Here is a 25907-nt window from a genome sequence, read left to right on the forward strand (position 1 = left end):
CCCCTTATCCTGTTTAATCAGCTAAATGACTACACACATGTTGAAACACTCAAAAGACTAGGAGACAAATCTTTTACATGTTACAGTATTGATTTTTCCTATCAATATTTACAAAAACAATCTTGGAAAAGGGATTCTTTCTCCTACAGCAGGCGTCTTCAAAGATGGTGAGGCTGCAATATGCTTATGGGTCAAATTATTTCCATGCTCCAGCTCTTCATCTAAAAGAACAAGAAGTTGTAGGCCGGCCATCACAGCCAGTTCAGCAGCAGCATTTACAGTAGCTGTGGGTTGGCCTTGAATGATGAAAGGTAGGAGCTGAAGCTGAAATCTAGAGCTCAGAAAAATGATTATGGGGCCAGATTTCAGACCAAACTGCTCATTGGTGTCTTTATCACAGCAGGATTTCTACCCCCAAATCCCTATTTTCGTATACTTAAGTCAGTAAGTATAGATAGGTTACAATTCCAAACACACTTATGTGTAAGAAAGTGTGTTAACAAATGAGCCTATATAAGATCAGGTTCAAATTAACTCTTGGGGGGGGTGTCTTGTTTTCCATCCAGTGTGACTGTTTGTCATGCCATCTCGAAAGTGTTTGCAACGAAGCAACGTGCTAAGGCTTGGAATCGAACTCATCTATTGCAGGATCAAACCCAGTTAGCCTGACCGCCAACCAGAAATGACTTTTGAAGCATTTACCCTATTTTGACTCATAATCAACGTGCACAAAAATACATGAATACATCTTTTTCTAAGTTATCCATCGAAGACCCAATATAATAAAATAATATTTTTGGCTTGCACTCTCTTGGTGAAACATGGGTGGAAGGAAAATGTGTAAGTGTCCTTGATTTCACAGGTCCCCACTGCTTGCCTGTTCTCAAACTGGTTGCCGGATCAGTCATGCAAAAAGAAACCTGATGGAGCAAGAGGGATGCTTAACAACTCTTCTTTTTGCCCCTTGTTTAGGCCTACCAGGCTTAGTACATAGTCCGAGTTTACCAGTTGTAGAAGTTAAGTTTGGCATTTTGGCAGAGCCCGTGAACTGTACTGGTTGCAGGATTGGCAGGCAGGCAGGATGGATAAAAATCAGTGATTTACCATCCAGTTCTATTGGTCAGAAAAAGAATTAATCATAGTATCAGCAGCAAGATTAATTATAGCTAAAACCTGGAATTTAAAGCATGAATGTCAATTAAATGAATGGTATAAATAAGTATGGAATATAGCTGTTAATGATCAACTAACTTGGGATATCAATTTTCAAAAGGCTTTGATAAACTAAAATATCTTTAGAGATATTAGGAGAGTTTTTATTGACTATGTATTAATTAAAGGGCAAGGTCATGTGCCATCAAAAGAATCACTGCCGTTGATTCTTTTGATACATCATAAGGTAGGGCATCATAAGTGAAATAAATGCAGCATGTCTTTAAAGAGCTTTAAAGGTGGAGGAGGGCACTTTGTATATGTATGAAGTTTTTTATCTGTTCATTTTGCCAAAAAAAAATTGTGTATTTTATATTCTTTAATTTAAAAATAAAGGTAAAAGGTTGACCTTGACAATTTGTCCAGTCGTGTCCAACTCTAAGGGGTGGTGCTCATCCCCGTTTCCAAGCCCTAGAGCCAGCGTTTGTCCAGAGACAGTTTCCATGGTCATATGGCCAGCGTGTCTAGACACGGAACACTGTTACCTTCCCACCGTGCTGGTACCTATTTATCTATTTGCATTTTTACATGCTTTTGAACTGCTAGGTTGGCAGGAGCTGGGACAAGCGACGGGAGCTCACTCCGTCGCGTGGATTTGAACTGCTGATCTTCCGACCTTCCAGCCCAGAGGCTTTGCGGTTGAACCCGCAAGTGCCACCACATCCCTGCTAATTTAAAAATAAAAATTAGACTTTTAAAAGAAACCAAATTGATTCAAACCACTATTTAAATCACAATTTCAATTTTTTAAAAAAATTAAATTTAAATAATCAAAAAAATTCAACTTATTTTACTTAAACTATTATTTGAATTAAAACAACTGATTTAAAAGCACACAAGTGAACTTTTTCCCTGGACAACACTACCATGGTAGGAACAAACTGTAATGAGATAGTTAAAGACCTCAGAAGGTCAGACAAAATTGTGTAATATGACCTCACAAGACAAGAGTGTTGCATGTCTCTGGGAGTCAGTGACACATTAGAGGACCTGTTAAATAACATCTGATCTGGATGACTGGTTTTTTAAAGTGTTACTGGGTGATACTGATTCACTGAACCATTCCAATACAATGGGAGTCAGAACAACCATCATGCTGCTCCATTAATATATTACATCAGGCACAGGGGGGAAAATACATTCACATATTTTCCTTCAGAAACAAAGGTACTGGTACAAGATGTCACTTGATGTGTGAAGTTTTAGCAGGTATTTATTGTTTTTCAGCCAAAAAGGCCTTGGTGGCAGAAATCCCAAGGGATGTCCAAAGCAGCCAATGCAACTCTGTTTACAATACATCATAGCTTAAGATAACCTTGAGACTGGATAGTCTGGGAAAGACAGTAACGTTGGAAAAGGTGGACAGCAACAGGAGAAGAGGAAGACCAGATGAAATGACTCCCTAAAAGAGGCCTGCAAGACAGTATGGGTCATTTATAGGGTTGCCATGATTTGGGGGCAACTTGATGGCACATAACAACATAACCTTGTACATTTATGTGTAAAATTTCATGTGCCAATACTTTAACTATTATCTAGCACTGCCTAACTACAGTCATTTGGGGGCATTAACACACTGTAAACAGAACAGTAAGAAGTACAAAGGAAAATGACAGCTGGGACAAGAATCTGTTTCCTGTGTATGCTGTTGACAGAGAGTTTCTGGCCATCATATGCCACCAGACAGTCCTCTACAAATTAGAAATAGGCAATATGCTGCCTACTCAAGCAGAATGAAGGATACAGGAATATAAAGAAGCTGCCTTACACAAGTCAGACCTCAGTCTATCTAGCCTAGTATGTTGCAGAGTTTTGCATTTCCGGTTAAACTTTTTTTTTTTTTTTTGCAGAATTCCACAGAGGAGAATAGCTATAGGTTCCCCAGAGTCCATCCCTTTCTCATTAACTGGCACTTAAGGTCTCGATAACGCACTATGAGACAGCCTGAAAAATATCTCCTCCGCACCAAACTCTGAATAAGGGCATGATCAAGCCAATACCAAGCATATGTTAATCAGATTGGTGTAATGGGCAAGTTAAACACATTCCCTTTCTCCAACTGAAATTAATAGGACTAAAAGGTCCATTCAGATTTAGCTGGATTGCACCACAGAAATGCTGAGAATCACAATTTAAAGATGAGCAATAATCCTGATTCAGAAAGCAAAAACAAATCACAGTTTAGTGTAATCAGAGAAAACAATTGTTTAAATGTATTATATGAAAACTTTATTTATTTATTTATTTATTTATTTATTTATTTATTTATTTATTTATTTATTTATTTATTTATTTATTTATACTTAGCCCACCTTTTTCCTTTAAAAGGGCCCAAGGTGGCTTACATCATTAAAAGACGATAATTAAAGCTAAAAAAAAACAATAAATATACAAATAATAAAAAGAATCAAACAAATACAACTCTAAGAAATGGTGAACAAAAGCAATACTAAAAGCATATTCAAAGCAGTAAGGCACAACAATCCATTAAAAAATCACACTCAGGCACTTATATGAGGGCATTGCATGGAGACCAAAAACCTACACATTCAGGTATAATGAGAAACCAGAGTTTTCTTCATAAGACGGCATATATAAACTTTAGATTCTTGTGTGCTCTTTCCTTCTTTCGAATATCAAAGGAGAGAAAAAGTTTCTGCTCTCAATATTAAACTAACCACAATCTTCTCTGCTGTCAATCTTGGGGAATTGCTGTTTGCTTCAATTGTGATTTGATAAAAAGCCAGGACCTGAAACTATGGGCTGATGATCCTTGTTTGTTCTCATCGTACATCGTCTAATAAACAAAGGAAGTTCAGAAGTTCCATTGACTTTTTGTGGCACATAAAAGAGAGGAGAGACTATGGGAGAGCCCATGAGCCCAAGGCTTACTCCCATAAAGTAAATTCACAGCCTCTTATTACATTTCATCTGAGTTCTCATCTTACACTCTATTTGCCTTTTAGCACTGCTCTGAGGATGAAATGATATTTTCCATATTTCTGTTATTTGAAATGGTATTTACTGCCCTTCAATATAAATATTTCCAGGGCAGGGTAGAATAAAACATAAAGACATGATGAAAATACAGATACCAGCAAGAAGATCTGGGTACTTGAGGTGGTCCTTCAGAAAGACGCCTGCCCCACTCGCAGAGCACCCAGCTTCTGCTCTGGAGAGACTCACTGGCCAACTGTGACAAATGCCACAGCCAGGAGTGATCCTGCTGAATTTTCCACAGTGTGGTATGAAGGGGTGCTATGGAGAAAGACCACAGTTAAGTGGGGAGAAATGTGAATGTGCCCATCCGATTCCGCATCGACTTCAAAGTGTTGATGCTTACATATAAAGCCCTAAACGGCTTAGGGCCTTGATACTTGGCAGAACGCCTACTTCCACCAAGTTCTACCGGTGTCACTCGCGCGAGTCAGAAGGTGAGGCTGAGGAGCCTAACGCCGAGAGAGGCCCGGAAAGAAAAGACAAGAAATTGGGCCTTCTCAGCTGTGGCTCCTCGCCTCTGGAATAACCTTCCCCCTGACATTCACGCGGCTCCCTCGCTGGGTATTTTTAAAAAACTATTTTTAAAAAACTATTTTTAAAAGACAATTAAAAACACTGATGTTTCGGCAGGCCTTCCCCTCAGCCAGCTCCTGATCTTCCCTCTTTTTCCTCTCTCCTAGTGTCTGTTCCATCTCGTCCAAAGTTTCTCCCCTTATTTAAAATTGTTTTAATTATATTGTATTACGCTTGTTGTAAGCTGCCTAGAGTGGTCTTAAGTGACTAGATAGGCGGGATATAAAATAAATAAATAAAAGAAATAAATAGAGAATGTGAGGCTCTTCAGAATTTGTCAGGTCCTAAATCCCAGGAGGCTGAAGGAGCCTTCCTCAGAGCAAATCTCTGAGGGCAGAAGGAAGAGGCTTGAGGGTTGAACAGGGAGAATGGGGGAAGAGAGGGACAGCCATGGAGTAGCATCTGCGCCTCAGGCAGCAGGACACCAGTGCCACTTTTGTCTGGATAGCAGCTTACAGTAGGAAAGAACAGAACAACAGGAATGCAACCCTATGGCCACATTTCTGGGAGTAAGTCCCGAGGACTATCTCAGTAGATATATACTGATTGGGATTGGGCCACACACACAAAAATAGGCCACCTAAATAAATAAATAAATAAATAAATAAATAAATAAATAAATAAATAAATAAATAAATAAATAAATAAATAAATAAATAAATAAATAAATAAATAAATAAAATGATCAATCTCATGGATACTGCATTGAGGTTCTTAAAGTGTCATTAGGATACTTAATGAGGCAAGTTTGTTGCTTGAGTTCTACATTTATTTTCTGAAAGGTGAACAAAAACTGGGATGGATTTTATGTGGGCTATGACCTTCAACTTGCTTTGTTGCAAGATGTGCATGTGGTGGTGGTGGGGGGGGGGACAGAGACAAATTGAGAGAAAGACAGAAGCTGTGATGAAATAATTTTTTTTCGGTCATTTCCCCTAGAGCTATCTTGTCTGGCTTCAATGATAATACTGAAAGGTCACCATGTAGGCTGGCAATTCCTCTTAGGAGAAACATAATTAAGCCTCTTGGATTCAAGCAATTTCTTTTGGTAAAGTGGGGGAGAAAGAAAGATGTTCATGGGTTGCATCCAATATTATCGTTTTTGCAGAAGACAGTTGCATGGGGAAGGCCGAACACACCTGTTTCAGAATAGAAGAGATAACCGGATGTACAAAACACAAAGGTCAACTAATGTTCTGATAGGTATCATAAAACATCTTCTGCCTAGAAAGGCAGCCCATCTAGGAGAAGGAAAACTCTGATCCCAAACCCCCATGCTATGAGGAGAAGGAGGAGGTGCCGCCACCACCCATGTGGTGAGGCAGTAGCCTGGGTAGGTGGAGCTCGTCAGCCTGGGAAGGCAGTCCATCTAGGAGAAAGAAAACTCCGATTTCAAACCTCCACTGCCTTGTGGCTATATCCACTGATGGAAAAGGCTTCAGGAGTTAACCTCGAGGCAAAATCCAGAGCCGGAGTCCTGGAGGCAGTTCGTGTCGTTCTGGCAACTCCTGCGACATTGCTGGAACCAGTTGTATTGGCTCTTGCCTTTCCATTGGCCTATTTCAGTGATGTGGAGAGGGGGGGATCTGCTCCTTGGGTAACAGCCTATCCTCCATATTATTTTACCCAGGCTTCGTGCTCTGGAGAGGACACTCCAGCTTCGCATACAGCATCAAAGTCCTCCATACAGAGCATGTTACAATGGTCTCTCGAGACTGAAGGACGCCTATGATGATAGGTGAAGGGCAAGAGAATGAGATTTCAGAATGTATTGTTGTTCTTGACACACTGCTGTATGGGAGGTGGACAAATAAGCGAACAAAACATGTGGGACAGAGGTGACTAAATACTTGAAGCATTTGAACTGTGGGTTTATCATAAGATGAAAGAAATTTCTTGGACTGAGTGTGCGATGCCTGATAAAGTATTGTGTATGGTAATGGTAAGTGTATTGATTCATGAATATGTGATGGGAGGAGGAGTGAGGAGCATGAAATGTAGGTAAGAATGGTTTTGATTGGTTGGTGAAATGAGGTGAATTAAGAGCTGGTTAGGTTTGGGAGGAGTCTGGGAAGTGTTGAGATTAGGGAGGGGGTAGTTGTTAAAGAAGAACTAGGAGTTTGAGGGGAAGAGAGGTGATGGAGGGAGTGAAGAATGAATAAACGTAAAGCCTAGAAGTAAATAACTTTCTTTGGACACTGTTACTTTAATAAAATTTCATTAAATTAATTCAAGCTGAGTGATATGGAGCTCAATACCGGAAGGCTGGCTATGTGGAGAATGTTATAAAGTCCTAAGTGAAGGGCAAATACACAAACATAGGTGCAGTAAAGGACAAAGAGAGGAAAAATACAGACATTAACGAAAACATGTTTATTCCTGTGGTTATTTAAAAAGACCATTACCTAAAAAGCCGAGTGAAAAGGCAATGGGAGTTTTGCCCTCTACATATTGGGAGGAGGAGCAAGACAGAGAGGGTGACAGGTGAAGAATTATTACTGTACAGCAAATGAACATAGTTCAAGAACTACAGATTGCTAGAATAGTTGGGTCAAGAAATGAAGAAAAGAAGGTACAAATGGTTACAGTTGATCATTCAAGACCAAAATAAATTGAGAAAGCATTTTCTTACTGCTTGAAGAATGAAGGAGAAGAACTTAGCAGCAGAAGAATATGGAGAATGAATGGATAACAAGAAGAATCAGGCAGAATGAATCAGGATACTTCCTTCCTTACTTTTCTTAAAGTTGTTTAAATGCCAACACTGTTTTTCAGATTTGTCTGCATGTTTCATTACAAGCTAAAAGCTTGCAATTTAGCTGTCTGAAGATTTTTGGTTAAAGGTCAGTGGATCTTACCAGTTGAAATTACACAGTCAAAAGGAAGAAACAGTGCTCAACAGAACATTGCTCCCAGGAATTTGGGACCACAGCCATGCCCCACAAAAATGTCCATTATCATCATCTTAGAATTGCAGAGCTAGAAGGGACCCTATGGATCATCAAGTCCATGGAGGCACATTGGAGAATGAGCCACTGAGCTATCCGGCAGTTCATGTTATTGGGTTGTTTTCCTGTTTGGGATGTTTGTGGTTTATGGTGAACTTTTAAAATCAGAGTAACTTCTTTTGAGTATAAACACCGGAAAGGCAGACATATCTTTTTCTTAATAATAATTACATCCTGTCAGTTCTGTTCTGACTTATGTAATCGTTTCCAGGGCTTTCTCAATGTCAAAGTACTCAGAAGTGGTTTACCAGTTCCTTCACCTGGGGGCATTCTAGAACTATGCAATTTGCTCAAGGCTACAAAGGATGGCTCTTCTCCTGGGACACACAGGGGAATGGAGCTTCCAACTTCTAGCTCTGTAGCCAGATACTTAACTCACTGAGCTAGCCAGCATCTGTCCCTTGTGGATGCTGATATGGATTTCCAACATGGAATCGTCTGGAGGTGGAGGAACTATTGTTAAGAGCTATTATGCCACTAGCATGAGGGCTCAACCTTTTCTATGGGCCCTCCAGAGACCCTTTCATTACCAGTTCTTTCAAACATTAAAAAACAGTCATTGACATAAGGGAGAGGAATTTGCACCACCCTGTTGGAAAGGATCCTCCAAGCCTCTGAAGTCATTTGTCCAAGATACACAGGGGGGTTGGGTGTGTGGATTGCGTGGGGGAACAAAAATCACTCCCCTCCTTTCCTTTAGCAGAAGCTCACCACAAGCCAAAAACCCTCTTCAAATAAAAAGACAATGCTGGGTGCAACCCATTCTTCTTACCTTTGAACCCCAACCCCCCCAAAACATGACTTTATTTATTTGCTGTTCTATTAACCCACCAAGGAACTTGTGGCAACTTACAGGGTTCCCATCCTCACAAAGTCTGATCATCACAACAGCCCTCCATGGTAGGCTGAGAGAAATATTGGCTGAAATCCTATTCCAAAACTTGCAGCTATGGAAAGGTGATGACATCACAGCCAGGGACAATTTTTGCTAAGTTCATGCTTCTGTCCTATGGCTTTTTCAACTCTGAAGTAATCCCTTTCAATCCCTTTCATCCCCTGAAAGCCAGGGGAGCCATGGAATAGAAGGAGGAAGTTTTTAATCACCTGAAATGGGTGCTACCAGATGACATTACTGACGGGAGAATATTTGGTAATTTATTATTTCCTTATTCCATCCCATATCTCCTGCATGATGAAAAGGAGTGGAAAACCTGTGGGACAGAAGGAGGAAGTTTTTCATCACCCAAAAATTCCTTGCCCATGATATCATCACCCTTCTTTAGGTACAGGAAGAATTAAACCATTGGCAGGCCAAGCCCCATGGCCAAATGGGCATTTGAACGTGGGCCCCAGGTTCAAAGATGGGATAACAGAACAACAACATTGCCTCAAGCTGATATAAACCAGAAATGTTGCTTTAGTCCAACACATCAGGAAATCAGCTGGTTAGAGGCAGCTGCTATAACCAGTGCACAACTCCTACTTGCTGGGTGTAGGATTTCAGGGATTGTACCCTCATAGATGCAAGTCTTCCCATCTTGGGCAAGTCCTCAGTGAAATGCGCAATCTCTGATGAGCTAGAGGTGACAAAGGCTGCATTCCTATGTATACTTATGTGGGACTTAACCCCTCTGAACTCAGAGAGCCCTACTTTTGAGCAAACATACATAAACCTGTACTGTGTGTCTCACTAACAACAATGACAGATATTAGCTGGACCTAAGTCCTATTCCATTGCCTTCAGTTAACTTTTGCTATTTCCTCTTTAAGGAACAGAATGAGGAAAGTTGGGTGTGACACATACCACCTCCACCCAACAGGATTATAGAGCCTCAATCAAACACAATTTCAACACAACAGATCAGGGTTTGCATCTTCCAAGTAGAAACATTCATGAAAGCTCTATTACTATTAGATGAATGCATATGGTAACTCCTAAGGCTCCGGGAAGCACTCTCTGTGCCCATAGGCAGAAAATACAAGAAACAGAAAAATGAACAAAATGAAAAATATTTGAACACTTAAGAGAGGAGGCATGTTGTCTTCTACTGTGCCTTGTGACAACTGCATCTGTGGAGAAAGTTCAGAAATCTTCAGGTTCTGCCAGATGAAGCAAACACTTTTAGTGTGCAATTAATGTGCCTCAACTACATAATTCTGCAAGAATACAGACAATGTCATCTTCTCTTTTGATCCTCTCATGTGTTATAGCCTCTTCTTCTGTCTTTTTTCTTAACAGAAATAGCCCATTAAGGAAGAAATGGACAGATAGTTGTTTAGTCGTTAAGTTGTGTCCGACTCTTCGTGACCCCATGGACCAGAGCACGCCAGGCCCTCCTGTCTTCCACTGCCTCCCGGAGTTGGGTCAAAGTCATGTGGGTAGGTTTGGTGACACTATCCAAACATCTCATCCTCTGTTGTCCCCTTCTCCTCTTGCCTTCACACTTTCCCAACATCAGAGTCTTTTCCAGGGAGTCTTTTCTTCTCATGAGATGGCCAAAGTATTGGAGCCTCAGCATCAGGATCTGCCCTTCCAGTGAGCACTCAGGGTTGATTTCCTTCAAAATGGATAGGTTTGTTCTTCTTGCAGTCCAGGGGACTCTCAAGAGTCTCCTCCAGCATCACAATTCAAAAGCATCAGTTTTTCAGTGGTCAGCCTTCTTTATGGTCCAGCTCTCTCTTCCGTACATCGATACTGGAAAAACCATAGCTTTGCGGACCTTTGTTGGCAAGGTGATGTCTCTGCTTTTTAAGATGCTGTCTAGGTTTGTCATCACTTTCCTCCCAAGAAGCAGGCATCTTTTAATTTTGTGGCTGCTGTCGCCATCTGCAGTGATTATGGAGCCCAAGAAAGTAAAATCTGTCACAGTATAATGGACAGATTAGTCAAACAATATATTTTGTCTGGTAGGTCCTGGATTCCTCTACTTGGAGCATCCTCTTTCTTTGCATTTCTCTGTAAACTTTCCAGTTGAACGTAAATCACTTAACTGAGGCCAAACAATACAGTATATGAAATACATTTTATGCAATTTAGAATTACTTGCCTTGAGTAAATGTTTCCTAATCTAACAGGGGACCAAGCTAGAGTAAAAGAACTACTTGTGTACAAGGGCTATTTTGCAGTGGGCTGGTCTGGGCTAAATAGGGTGACGAAATCAGGCAGAGACTCGGTGTGTGATTTGGTGTGATCTTGCATTCCAATAGCAAGTGACCCTATTTAGTTTAGCTTCTCTGTACTTAGCAACGGATTTGGCTGTGAGCAGGTTCTCTACTGTACCTTTAAGACAAGTCAAAGAAAAGAAAAATAGTCCTTTGATGCCCTCTTCTGCCTTCTCCTGTTTCCAGGAGGAAGTTTTCCAAATTTTTGTATAAGTGATGTAGCACATCTGTTCTGCCCTAAAAGCGTCCAAATTTTAATTTATTTTTAAACTAAGTGTTTATACTGCCAATATTCTGAAATGGTTTCCTTCTTAAGTCACTCCATGATAAGACAAATTGACAACAGAAGAGGTTTGCCAGCTGAAGGCTCACTTTGGTTAGTTTTCAGCAACTACACATAGTGGAAATGAACCAAAATGCAGCAAACCTATCCACACCCAAAAAAGTAGAGGCCCCTGACAGGGACCAGAAAGGTTAAGGTAGAAATGATCTGAGAGCAATGCATCTTGAACTGCACACTAACACCACACATAATAGATATTGCACATAAGCAACCAGGAGCATGACAAATAAACCTATCACTGGGTGCTTACTTTCTCTTCTGCACATGGAGGGAGGGAAATCCACCCACCAGCTTCGTCCCACCCACCCTGCCATTAACTTGCCCAGTAGAAGGCGGATTTCCATGCTGTTTGGTTAAGAGAGGGGCTTCGCTTCCTTCTCCTGGTCAGCTCAGCATAGAAATCTAGGCTACTGGTATGCCGTTCGTCCTTGTTGCCCCTGTTTATTCGGCCCTCACAAAGGATCATACCCCTTTCTCTTCTAGCTGCCACCAGGTATTCTCCTAATACCATTTATGTATGTTATACACATGTGCTGCCAGAGCTAAGGTTTATTGAACTTAGGAATCAGAGGTTTAATTAACAAATATTCTTTTATTTTCAAGTAAATCACAAAGGTAACTCACGTATGAACTGTATCAGGTATTAGCAAGGATTTTATTATGTACTGGATTGCAAGTACAGTGGTGCCCCGCATAGCGAGGTTAATCCGTTCTGGATTAACTTTCGCGATGGGAAAACATCGTAAAACGGATCAAAACCCCCAATTGGAACGCATTAAACTTTGTTTAATGTGTTCCAAATGGGCCCAAAACTCACCGTTCTCCGATGTTTTCCCTTGTTCCGGCGGCCATCTTGGGTGTACCAGCGGCCATTTTGAGCGTCCCGGTGGCCATTTTGAGCATCCCGGTACCCATTTTTTGTGTTCTGGCGGCCATCTTGGGTGTACCAGCGGCCATTTTTTTTGTTCCGGTGGCCATCTTGGGTGTTCTGGCGGCCATTTTTTGTTCCAGTGGCCATCTTGGGTGTACCAGCGGCCTTTTTTTTTTGTTCCAGCGGCCATCTTGGGTGTACCGGCACCCATTTTTTTGTGTTCCGGCGGCCATTTTGGAGCCGCAGAACAGCTGTTCCCCCATCGTAATGCGAGCGTGCCCTCGCATTAGCGATGGGGAAATCCGCATCGCAATGCGGATTCATCGTTCAACGGTGCACCCGTTATACGAGGCACCACTGTACTTTTATTCCAAAGTACTATATACTTTTAATCAATATCTAACTTATAGTACTTATAATTTCATTCCTGCTTGTTCAATATATATTTTAACCTTCTCAATTCACTCTCTTAATACTCTCAGCTCAATTCACTAACCCTCTTCTTCTCTCTCCTAACCTCTAACTGCCATTTCACATCCCCCCAACTGTCTCTCTGACTCCGCCCCTCCTGCCCTATCCTTGGCTCCTCCCTTTTGAGCTTCTGTAATGAACAGGCAGGAATGACATCACCTGTTGGCATTTCGGCACAACTGGCCTCTTAGCAAGCTAGCGTTTTCTCTTTTTCAAAGGCAAATGGGTAACTTTTATGAGATTATTTACATGACTGATTTAAAATGCAGTTCATAGAGTGGAACCTCTGGAACAAAATGAAGCTGTTGGTGGCTGGATGCAGTTATAAGATGTGTGTTGTCTTATGTCTGAGGGCTTCACTTTTAAAACAGACATGATTGCTCAGAGCTAAGCAAACCCCAGACTGGCATATATTGCATTTTTCATCATGTCTTGTCTGCAAAGCAGTTTTTAAACTGTATTTCTCAAGAGAAGGTGTCTCCTTTTTCTTCTTTGACGTCCTAACTTCCCTGACCTCTGTAAACAGGGTGCTACTGGAATCTGCAATGTAAGGTAGAATCTCTTAATTCTATAATTTGTTTTTCATAGGTTAGAATCTTTCATACAGACAATTCTCTCAGACAGAGGTGGGAAGATGGTCCTTTCTGCACTACAGCTCCCAGAATCCTATAGCCAAACTAATTATGCTGGTCATTGTACTCCTGTAGTTGTTGCCAAAATAACTAATTGTCCTATCTCTGGTCCCCAGGGTAGAAAAGAATGTGCAGATGGTAACATTGTACAATCCAGTGTAATGGATGTCTTCCGTTACTTAATTCGTAAAGGGAAAAGATGCTTTGTTCTTCTTTTCACCTAGTCACACTAATACTTTCACTGTTAATTGCAGGTGCCAAACTTGTCACCCAATGCCATCATCTCATTCCTCAAATTCTGTTCTCTTTAGGATGTCAGTGCTTGGGTATGCAGTATCTGTTTCCCAAACCTGGGAGGCCAACATAATTTCAATAAATGGATGCAATCTCCAGAAAGCCACTGATACTCATTACAGATGAAGGTATATACACAAATAATCCATAGGCAGGAGGAGAAAACAAAGGGTCCACATAAAGAGTACTTTCTAAACGTTTGCAAAGACTGCATCTACAGCATGATGCCCTAGTTATTTTAAACTCCTGTCCATATGCCTTGAGAACCCAAAAGCTCCTCCACCACATTTAAGGAGTCACCATCAATAGGAAGACTAAGCAGTGCATATTCCAAATGCCGATCTCTCCCCTTTTCCATATACAGTGGTGCCTCGCATAGCGATCGCTTCATTTTACCATGAAATTGCTTTGTGATGCATTTTTTGCGACCGCAAAAGCGATCACTTTGCGATGTTCCCTATGGGGGAATTTCGCTTTGCGATGATTGGTTCCCTGCTGATCGGCAGTTTCAAAATGGCCGCCGGGTAAACAAAACGGCTGCCCGCTGTGTTTAGGGATTGATTCCTCGCTTTAGAGGCATCAAAAATGGCGGCGCTATGGAGGATCTTCGGTGAATGGTGAGTTTTAAGCCCATAGGAACGCATTGAAGGGGTTTCGATGTGTTTCTATGGGCTTTTTAATATCGCATAGCGACATTTTTGTTCTGCAGCGATTTTTGCAGAACGAATTAACGTCGCTATGTGAGGCAGCACTGTACTATGGATAGAGCCAGCCTGTGTAGCCTTGGATACCTTGCACAGTCCCATGATGTCCCCAGAAGGGAATGATCTAACCACCTCTGTGTATTCTCTACCTGAAAAACCCTGAAAAGGGTCACCATAAATCAGAATTGACTTGACAGCACATAATTATTGTTATTATGAACACGCCACCATCGCTGTCCATGCTATGAGGGAACAGGCCGGGTAGGTGGGACTCATTCAGCCTTGGAAGGCAGCCCATCTAGGAGAAGGAAAACTCTGGCTCCAGACCTCCACTGCCTTAAGGCTGTATCCACTGATGGAAAAGGCTTCAGGAGTCAACCTCATGGCAAAATCTGGAGCCGGAGTCCCAGAGGCAGTTTGTGTTGTTCTGGCAACTCCTGCGACATCACTGAAACCAGTTGTATTGGCTCTTGCCTTTTCGTTGGACTATTTCAGTGATGTGGAGAAGGGGGATTTGCTGGTTGGGTAACAGTCTATCCTCCACATTATTTTACTTGGAGAGGACACTCCAGCTTCACCTACAGCATCAAAACACTAGACACTGTTCCAAGTCCTCCATACACACCACGTTACTACATTCTCTCGAGACTGAAGGATGCCTATGATGAACACATGTATGTTCTTGTTTGCCATGTGCAAAGCTTGGAAAAAAAAATATTTTCCTGGACTATTCCTCCCCAAATCCTCCAGGCAACCTGACCACATTGGTCAGGGGATTATGGGAGTAGTACTCCAAAGATAATGCTGTCATCCTCAAGTCCATTCTGCTCTTGCTGGGTCAGCCTGATAGCCCATAGGGAGAAATGAACTGTAACCGTGCTACCGAAAGGATGGCATATCCGTTTCACACAAGCCAGCACGGAACTCACATTCAAAATCCATCTTTTCATTAAGATATCTTGCTGCTACTCCCTCTAGCTTGCCTTCAGAACTTTAGGGTTCCCCAAGAACAGAGTCCAGGGTAATTTTGTCCAGGCCTTTTCTGCAGGCAGATTCTGGCTGAGAGTGAAAGAAGAAGCAGCAGCAATAAAGGAGACCCATTTCTTCTGCCTCTCAACTGTTTCATCCCTATGTGCTACGAAACAAGTAGAATGAAAGATAGCTGTGCTAACAATTTAGGCACAAAAGTATCAAAGGCTGCGACTGAAGCAGGACGTATCAAACAATCAATGTTTGCCATTGATCCAAGAGCAATATAGTGGCAGGAGAGAGAAGATGGCAATGCTAGAAAGGAAAACAGCTCCAAACCATCTCAAATTATAACAAAAAGAGAGAGAGAGATAGCAGATGCAGGAAGGTAGAAACAGAAGTGATACGAATGGAGGCTGAGGATGATCAGAGCCTGATGGATAAAGAAACCCTTTACCCTTCACACTGTTTCGCTAGCCGTACTTACTCCCATTCATGCTGTCACAGGTAAATTGTTTTCACTGGCTAGGTAGCTCAGTGAGTTAGGTATCTGTCTGCAGAGACAGAGATTGGGGGCTCAGGTCCCCAGTGATGCATCCCAGAAGAGCCAGTTCATGTGGCCTTGGGCAAGATGCACAGTCCCATGATGCCCACAGCAGAAGGGAATGGCAAACCGCTTCTGTGTACTCTCTATCTAGAAAACCCTGCAGAGGGTTCCCATATGTCAGAATTGACTTGACAGCACACAATTATTATTTATTATAAACTGTTTTCAGTGGCTTGTGCTGTGTGCTCAACTGATAATGGAGTTGCCTTTGCCCCATGAGCACAATTGCTTTAAAAGTGGAGGTTGCCATGAAGATCACAATCTGAGAGGAGAGCAGCCCTAGGTTTCAGATTTCCCAGAGAATTCAGATATGGCCGAATCTCCACATCTACTGTACTATCATTTCTCATGGATTATGGCGATTTTTGAAAAATTACGGTAACAGAATGCTTATTAGCCTCCAGCTGGACGGTTCGTTTGTGTCCCAATGACAGATGGAGGAATACGATGGGCATAGATGAATGGAACGGAACAGCTGTCACACATTAAAATGATAGCCCTGGATACTGATCAGAACTAGGAAAGGTTATATTTCTGGACCATAGCTTCCACCGGTTATAAGTCCAAATACAGTACATAATTTTTCCAAGCTCTAACACTGACCCTAAGAAGAGACCACCAAGTTGTCTCTGTTGACACATACATCTGCCCCTCATCTCTCACTGCTTCAGTCCTCTGCTTCAGCAAGGGCCTAAATCTCCTTGTTAGTTTCCCCAACAGCAGATCCACTGAATCAATGATACACACTTAAGTTTCAATGTCCCCCCCCCCAACTTTGGGAATTAACAATTCCATTGAGGCTAAGGTTTTCAGCAGAAGCAACATATTCATAACTTAAGAAGAAGCTGAACACAAAATGAAAAAAGATAAACAGGGGGACAATCTTGACTTATTAGGCTTTGAAACAGGTTTGGATTTGATTAGATTAGGTTGGGGAATGTGTGGCTCTCCAGATGTCCAGGGGCTGCCTCTACTTCTGCAGAGAGAGGATGAGCAAAACAAAATCAGTGGGAATTCATTCAAAGTGATTTGGTGGGGGGCAGCAGCAATGGGCAGTGGAGCATAATGCCAGTCTTACACCACCATCATCTTGGAGCCCTCATGTTAGAACAGGATACAAGTGGAGCAAATTAGAGCAGAATGTTCTTTTAAAAATTGGAATTCCTCTAACCCAGAACTGCTTTCTGCTGGAAATTGACCACAACACAATCTAAGTATAAGAGTTTTTGATAGTCCAAGGATAGAGTATAGATGGTGTCTGGGCAAAGTTCTTTTGAGTTTTTTAAATTATGTGTTGCTATTCATCTTGAAACTTCAGAACAGATCAGATAAAGTAAAATAATTTAAGATAAAATAAAATAAATAATAAACTAATGTGTGAATAAATATACCACCAATGAATCTATATATAATTTCTCATTTTGTCTGGGTGAATAGCTGAGAAGATTCATTCCAACAAATACATAACTTTTATTTATATATTCTGCACACAAACAGGGTTGCTAGGTCTAATTGCTTTAAAATGCTATCTGATACAGGTTGACTCTCAACTAAATCCCATGCAGTTCAATGGGACTTCCTCCCATATGAGTTTGATTGAAATGACTGTGAACAATGTTGCTGAACTCGCAAAATGTCAATGTAGCAACTGCAAGTATAGAAGTATAGACTCGCTACAATTCCCTCTTTCTCTGTTCTTAACAATAAAATCACAATTAGAAACACAGACAACAGTAGGCATTATGAAGCCTTACAGATATTGATGGAGTCCTATGCCTATTTATGGGGAATGACATCTCACTATGTTCAGGGGAAGCGTGCTGTATGAATCCTAGGTAAGTGTGCATAACATTGCAGGCTTAATCATGTGTACTTGATTCTAGTCCCACTAAAATCTATGGGAGGATCAGCTCAATACGATGCATGTTAAGTCAGGAGTAAGTGGGGCTTACTCCTGACTACACACATAGCCTTGCCGATAAAGTAGCAATGATGCTGGATAGGGGAAAAATGCAGTTGAACAGGCTGTTTTCTTGAACTATAGCTCTCCAAATTCCCTAGATAGCATATAAAGAAGCACTGTGAGTCCAGGTCTCATAGGGCTCCTGCCCCTAATCTGTTTCCTCAGGTCCTGAATCTACTTTTACATACTATATGTCCTGGATCAGGTTCAAGGTTTTGACTCATATATAAAGTGCTCTACAGTTTGGGACGATGCAACTTTTTGGAGCATCTCACACCAAAGTTTTCTGCCCAACCCACCAGATCCTCCAAACCAGTCTCCTTCAGCTGGTCACCCAAGAAGAGGGCAGAAGGTCTTCCACTAGCGGCAGGGCCTTCTCTGTGGTGGCCTCAACCATATGGAATTCGCTCCCCCCCTTTGTTATTCAGATGAAAACTCAAGACCTTTCTTTTTGGGGGGAGACCTTTCATACGGACTCGGGTTGATACAGTGTTTGGTTCATCTCTTGTCTTGCTGCTTCTGTAAATTGTTTCGATGTCCTCTGGTTTTTATACGGTGAGCATTTAAAATGTTTGTTTAGCTTTGGTATCTGTTAGGTACTGGTCACTATTTTAGCTTTTAAATACCGTTTTAGTGATGTAAGCCGCCTTGGGTCCTTTTCGGGGAAAGGCGGAATATAAATAAATAAATAAATAAATAAATAAATAAATAAATGAATGAATGAATGAATGAATGAATGAATGAATGAATGAATGAATGAATAAATAAAAAGTAGATATATATTAATACAAAAAAGGTATCATGTGGGCTGAAAAACTGTCTAGTGCCTAACAATGCTACAAACACTATTCAGTTGAAGATCAGGAATGATATAGTTTAAATTTAACAGCGCACATGGAGCATGTACAGTATATTTAACCATCTTAATTCAGTGAATCAAAAAGTATTTATTTATTTATTTATTTATTTATTTATTTATTTATTTATTTATTTATTTATTTATTTATTTATTTATTTATTGGATTTTTAGCCCACCCCTCTAGACCATGTCTAGAGTAGTTAAAAAGCACCAGTTTATTCACATTAAAAATGAAAGCCTATACCCCTGTACCTGGCAACACATTCCACTGAAGCAACAAGGCTCACCTCTGAACAGACATGAAAAGGACATACATAAGACTCACACCATAAAGGAAGCCACTGACTGAAGTTTGCAAGACCTGGGCAGGGTTGGGGCACCCAGTTTTATCGCAGCATTGAACACAGTATTGTACTGTACCTTCTGTGTTTAATTTTCCTGGGACCTGCCTGTCTACAAACTCCTGTCCAATTCTGTATACTATATGAGCACCTGAATGTCTGGGTAAGGCTTCATGCATCCGATGAAGTGGGCTGCAGTCCAGCGTCCCTTGCCCTACAATAGACACATTAGTGTTTAAGGGGTCATAAGACTCTTTGTTGATTCCACCTAACACCCTGAGCATATTTCCAAGCAAACAAGGATTAGGGGCTGCCTGTGCTCTTGATTCAGAAGGGGAAGATACAAAGGCTTCTTCTGTTCCATTATGTTGTGTGTGCGCGTGTTTGTGTGTGTGTGTGTTACAGGGCAAAGCTAAAAGAAATGTATTGAACGTCAAATCTGTGAGTGCAGCAAGAATCAAAACCCAGCTGCCTCTGAAGTGGATTTTAAATCAACTAGTCTTGAAAGGATTTCAAAAGTTTGTGTTTTGTTTCTGTGGCACACGCTGAAACAACCATCCTCTTGGGAAATCAAAATTAAGTTACTGAAGGAACACCACTTAATATCGTACAATAAATTTGATGCAATTTTTTTAAAAAAAATCCAGAGTAAGAGGTGACTAGTGCCTGTTTCAAGTTTCCCAAAAGTCTAAACACAGTGGGAAAGAATCCTTTTTAATCTTGCCACGGAGCTTAATGGCCATCCAAACTGGAATTCTCTCCTCGCCTTTTCTAACTTTTCGCTTGTTTGTCTTTTAGGCAGCTTTCCTCCTGGCTTTTCCGACTTGACGGCTAAACATGCAAACCACGTCTCAACTCCAGCTCCCTCGACACACTGCAGCGGCGATCGTCCAGTTTCCTTCCTACGACACAAACGCTCGTGGAGGACAACAAAGTGGACGGAAGGCTGAGACCGTAATCAACGAGGTGGTTCTTTCAATGGTGTCCCTTTGTTATTCATTTCCACCCCCCACCCACCACACCCCTGGCTGCAACCGAGGAATGCGGGTTTCCTCCTCAAGACAAATCCACCAGAAACAGCATCAACTTTTCTCCCCAGCTGCAAAAGTCGGAAAACTCACTTTCCCCCCAGCTTCTCTCTCTCTCAGATCTTTCTAAAATGGGGTGGGGAAGCTACAAGAAAGCTACCTCCCGTATATCCCCTTTTCCAACAAGAGCTTTTCTTTTTTTTTTTTAATTCCAACTTCCCATTGCCAGAGGAAGCGAATCGTGCCCCTGTTTTTACAAGCGCTTCTAACTTCGAGGAAGTTTTTGCAGGCAACAGGCGGCGGCTGGGTGTCCGCCGTTTGTTCTACGGGGCGTAAAATGGAACCAAGGGATATACGGTCGGGGGGGGGGGGGGCCGCGTCGCTCGTTTTCTCCCCCAGGGAAGTTCTGGATCGAAGCGTGCCGGGCGGAGCAGGGACCCACTGGAAGGAAAACACGCCAGGTCGAGAGAAGATACTGGGAAGCAGCGTGGCGTGCGCGTATATACACAACAAGCGCACAATCTACCACACACAGCTCTTGATCTATATCTGCACATACCGATAGATACCCAGACCGTCTCCCAAACCTCAGGCGAGCTGCCACGTCCCAGATCGGATCAAAGAGGATTTTTTTCTCTCCAGCAGGGAAAAATAAATAAATAAGAGCTTCACGATCCGAGGCAGGCAGGCGAGCGAGAGGGAGGGCGAGAAGAGCAGGGAGGTGGGAGGGGGGTAGGGGGGAAACCCAAGGTTTTATTGGAAGTTTTAAGTGCCCTACCTGCTTCCAGCGAGGCGCGGAGCGACGGGTCTGGCTGTTTGGCGGGTGTCTTCTCGGCGGGGCATGAAGAGCTGGGACAAACAGCTACGCCCCTGCCTGCGTCCCCCCCCCCACTCCAACACGCGCGTCGCTCCCCGCGCCAGCGGGCGCTGGGAGCTCACTCGTCACGGCCCCAGCACCCTTCGCCGCCGCCGACCTCGCCGCCGCCTCCTCCTCTTCCTCCTCCTCCTCCTCTCCGTCGCCCCCCTGCCATGGCTGCGCGGCTCCGCTTGGCGGGGACGGGCTCGCCTCTTGCACTCCGCTCGATCGTTGGAAAGCGTCGGTTTCCTGGAGGGACGGGGCTGGGAGGGAGGAGGAGAGGAGGGGGCGAGGCGGGGCGCGGGGGCGACCAGGAGGGCAGAGGCGCCTTTGAAGTGGGGCTTGTGCCTGATCAGGGAGGGAGGGGGGGGGAGAGGGTCAAAGCCAGCAACGCGGGTTTGTGTGTGTGTGTGTGTGTGTGTGTGTGTGTGTGTGTGTGTGTGTGTATAGGGGGGAGACTGGTCTGTGCCCCGAGGTGGGGAGGCGGCCCGGAGGAGGAGGAGGAGGAGGAGGAGGAGGAGGTCACTGCCTTCTTGGCGAATGCTCTGCCCGCTGCCCAGCCTATGAGGACTTGCCTATTAGCGCCTGTTCCATTTTGCCTGGATTTGATTATTTTTCGTTAGAAGGATTTCCTTTGCCCTGGGGGGGCGGGGGGGTGGGGTGGGAGGCTCCACCACGAGAGAAAACTTTAGGACTGTACGGCTGCCTTCCGGGACGGATCTCCACCCTGGAGGTCCCGTTTCTTTGGGCTACGCTTACTTTTCTTCCTCCCTCTTCCCCCTCTCCGCCGAAAAAGAGGAGGGGAAGATGCACCATCTCCCTGCAGAGACCCTGGCCATGGATGGCTCTCTCTGGTCTTCGGCTTGGTCTGGGTGGGAACGGGGTGGTGGTGGTGGAAGGAATCCTTGGGTCCGACCTTAAAGCCGACTATGCAGCTTTCCTTCTGCTTCGTGAATTTCTGGAGAAAGAAGAACTTGTGTGGAAAGTCTGCCCAGGTTTAAACATCTGGCCAGATGCTTGTATGGTCTGGAGCAGTGGTTCCCAAGCTTGGGTCCCCAGATGTTCTTGGACTCTTCTTGTAGGCATCCTCCAGTCTCGAGAGACTATGGTATCGTGCTCTGTATGGAGGTCTTGGAACAGTGTCTTGTGTGGCACTGAGAGTGACAATCTCTTCCACATTGAAGACAAATACAATCTGTCCCCTGTCCAGCTCCCTGGTTTTGCTTGTTTCGGGACTGCCTCTTTGCCTCAGCCTGCTGGACAAGTGTCTCTTCAAATTGGGAGAGGCCATGCTGCACCGCCTGCCTCCAGGCTGAATGCTCAGACGTCAAGGTTTCCCATCTGTTGAGGTCCATTCCTAAGGCCTTCAGATCCCGCTTGCAGATGTCCTTGCAACAAGGTGTGGTCTCCCTCGGGGGCGCCTTCCCTGCACTAATTCTCCATACAGGAGATCTTTTGGAATCCGACCATCAGCCATTCTCATAACGTGCCCAAGCCAACGTAGATGGTGGCACTGTTTCAATATTGTATACATGCTGAGAATTCTAGGACTACTCTATTTGGAACTTTGTCCTGCCAGGTGATACCAAAAATGCGTTGGAGACAACGCATATGGAAGGTGTTCAGCTTCCTCTCCTGCCATGCACAAAGGGTCCAGGACTCATTGCAGTACAGGAGTGTACTCAGGACACAGGCTCTATAGACCTGGATTTTGGTGTATGCCGTCAACTTCTTATTAAGCCATACTCTTTTTGTGAGTCTAGAGAACATGGTAGATGCTTTCCCAATGTGTTTATCCAGCTTGACATCTAGGGAGAGAGTGTCAGTGATTGTTGAGCCAAGGTACACAAATTCATGAACAACCTCCAGTTCTTGCATGGAGATAGTAATAGAGGGAGGTGAGTCCACGCCCTGGCCCATGACTTATGTTTTCTTCAGGCTGATAGTTAGTGCAAAGTCGTGGCAGACCTTGCTAAAATGATTTATGAGTTGTTGGAGGTCTTCAGCACAGTGGGCAACAATGGCTGCATCATCAGCATTAGTTCTTGGACTAAAATTCCCAAAAGCCTTCCCTACTAGCTGTGCTGGCTAGGATTTCCAGGATTTGTAGTCCAAGAACATCTGGGGGCCAAGTTTGGGAACCACTGGTCTATAGCATTCCATTCAATCTGACCTTCAGGGGTGGGTTGGTGGGTGGTGGAATACATTCTCCATTATCCTCAGCCAGCTCCAAATGGAGATGATGGGCATTATAACCCAACCTATGAGCACGAGCCCAGATTGGAAAAGTCCCAGAGAATTTGGCCTCCTTTCTCTGCCCTCTCCTCTAACACTCACAGAAGCCTTCTGCAAAGTAAAAAGAGCAGCAGCCCCTGAAAAAAAAATATTTGCATACTATAAACCCCTTTCATGAGTTTTCTATAAACACTGATTTTATTCTTGTAGGTTAACCTCTGGAAAACCAAGGACAGTGTTGTAATTTCCCTAGTGAACGAACAATTTCTTTCCTCCCAGAAGCACTTGTGTCTTTGACTATTAGTCATTCCTCCTTCACCCTCAATACCTGCTGCTGTAAATTATCCTTCCTTAACATGGACGGAGCCAATGTGGTGTAACAGACAGAGTGCTGGACTAGAACTCAGGAGATCGGGGTTCGAATTCTTACTGAGCCATGGAAACCTATGGGGTGGGTGTGTGAGTGTGGCACCGATAAATTGCTCCTTGAACATCTGTTATGCCTAAAAAACAAACAAACCGTGTTAGGGTCTGGAGTGACTTGACAGCACATCTCTCTCTCTCTCTCTCTCTCTCTCTCTCTCTCTCTCTCTCTCTCTCTCACACACACACACACACACACACACACACACACACACGATTTATGAACTCTGATTTCCATCATCACTGACTATTGGCTACTCTAGCTGAAGCGGATGGGAATTAGAATCTAAAACATCTGAAAGGCAACAGGTTGAGGAGATAAGAAATACAGGGTTCTGCCAAAGGGTTCACAGAAGAGCTGGCTTTTGAGGCAGGAGCTGGAGGAAATAAGAAACGAGGCTTCTCTCCAATGCATGCCAAAGGCACACATTTCTTTTCTGGATGGAGGGATGCAGGAAGCCATTTTTCTCTCTTTTGTCTTGGCCATGCATTGCTAGCCACACTGTCGTTACTTCGAAGTGCAAAAAGGTTAAGCCATGAGACATGCTATGAAAATACTGTGTGTGTTTCCATCACATACGTGTACATCCTCTCTTTCACGTACAGGCTGAATAGATCCAAGATTTAATCTTTAAAATCTTTTTTGAAAAGTGCTGAAAGTCTTCTTTGCTGGCTCCAGTTAAACCTGAAAGGGCACTCCTGCAAGAAGCCACAAAAACATGATCTGAATGTTGGGGGGGGGGGGCAAGTGATGTGAGCCAGGACAGAAGTGACCCAAGAGAGACTCCTGCTGTTCAATCTGCCTCCCCTTTGACTGAAAACAAAGAGAAGCTGGATGAGAAGCTGAACGGGTAGCCAGGTTGAAGGTCACTGGAAAGAAATGGAAAGATGCCAGCGTGTGTTTGCTTGCCTGGACATATGCCATCTCCCTGTGCTGTGTAGGAGGCCATCAGCAGAAAGAAGTAATACTCAGATAGGGGGTAGCAACAGCAGCCCTCTGGGTAGTTTTTGGAATTCCTTAGCCAGTTTTTAAAGTAACTTTTTCAAGACCTGAACAGTCTCTTGGTTGTTGCTTCTGTCTTAGAATGATGTGTGTCACACAGCCTGTTCTGTTCTCCAAAACTGGCTTGTTGCCTCCTGATGTGATAGGGGACGCTGTTTCATTGTCAGTATTTAACTGGAACTCCAGCTAGCCTCTGCATGTAGAACTGGGGAGAGGTGCCATCTTATTCTTTTCTCAAACAATAACATTTCTTATGCTAGCCCTGGCAGTGGCTATCATACAAAGATGGGAAAGGAGTCCTTTTATGGGCTACAGTTCAAAGAATCACCACCATTTTAGAACTGCAGGGCTGGAAAGGACTCTATGGATCATCGAGTCCAGTGGGTACAGTGGGGAACGGAAGTCCCAAACTCTGGTTCTACCGCCAGGTACTTTAACTGCTGAGCTATCCAGCAGTTCTCCTATGGACAGCATGACAATGGTCACACTGACCATAAGATTCTGGGACTTGTAGTCCAGAAGGGAAATGTTTCCCATCTCTGTATCATCAGCTTATCCCAGGCTCTTCTCTCCTCATCTCTCTTTTGCCAGGAAACCAGAGTAGATAGAAGGTGCCAGTGGCGGCTTCTTGAATCATCCTTTTCTTGGCAAACAAGCTAGTCCTATACTTGAACTCTTGCTGAAGGCACCATCAGCTCAAATACATCTTCTTTTTATGTCTTTTAAAAACCCTTCTTCATACATCTTTGTTTTATCTATGGAGGTTTAAACAATTTATTATTAACATTAATTTCCTCATTTTTAAAGAAAGGAAGGCTTACCATAAATCAGGATTCAAACCCATAATTCCCGAGTGGCAAAAGCCTTAATGACAGGAATTGCCAACATGGCTTCGTAAAGCATTGTAGACATAGTATTTGTACTGTTTCCAGTTGTCCCCCCTTTTGTTCTCTTTTGCTCAAGAAATTGGGGAATTTGTGTCCACAAGTGTTCCCTTTTAATCATTGGGGGTGGGGGATGAAGTGGTGTGAAGGAAATCAGATATTTAGTGCTTCCAAAGTCCAAGCTTGCAGGGTCTTTTCCACTTCCTACAAACCCATTCTTTAATTTCCCCTGTTTTCGAAAAAAAAAAAATTGATCCAGGAAGTATTGTAGTTAGAGATGGGCACAAGCCACTAGTTGGTAGTTCATACCAGTTTGGTAGATGGCCGAACAAGTGTTCTGCAGTTCAATGCACCACCATTTTAGGTGAATGCCCGCTGGGAAGTTGAGTTCTGGCTTTCCTGCCCCGCCTCCTCTGGGCACTGCTTCCGAGGGGATGGCTGTTGGAGGGGGCAGGGCATCAAACCACGG

The 25907-nt window shown here is 43.3% G+C and overlaps 1 protein-coding gene across 2 annotated transcripts in view; it reads right to left on the bottom strand.

Moving 5' to 3' along the window:
* The window catches only part of GHR (growth hormone receptor), a 184562-nt gene extending 163372 nt beyond the window's left edge, over positions 1-21190 (bottom strand). The window contains exon 1 of one of the 2 annotated variants that reach the window (XM_020783629.3): positions 20816-21190. The gene's annotated coding sequence lies outside the window, so the exon portion shown is untranslated. Of the gene's footprint in view, positions 1-20596; positions 20727-20815 lie in introns of those variants that run through there. The other variant, XM_020783630.3, reaches the window with a different exon arrangement.
* Positions 21191-25907: the final 4717 nt, after the last annotated feature.

The sequence above is a fragment of the Pogona vitticeps genome, chromosome 2, assembly GCF_051106095.1.
Source record: "Pogona vitticeps strain Pit_001003342236 chromosome 2, PviZW2.1, whole genome shotgun sequence".
Classification (NCBI taxonomy): Eukaryota; Metazoa; Chordata; class Lepidosauria; order Squamata; family Agamidae; genus Pogona; species Pogona vitticeps.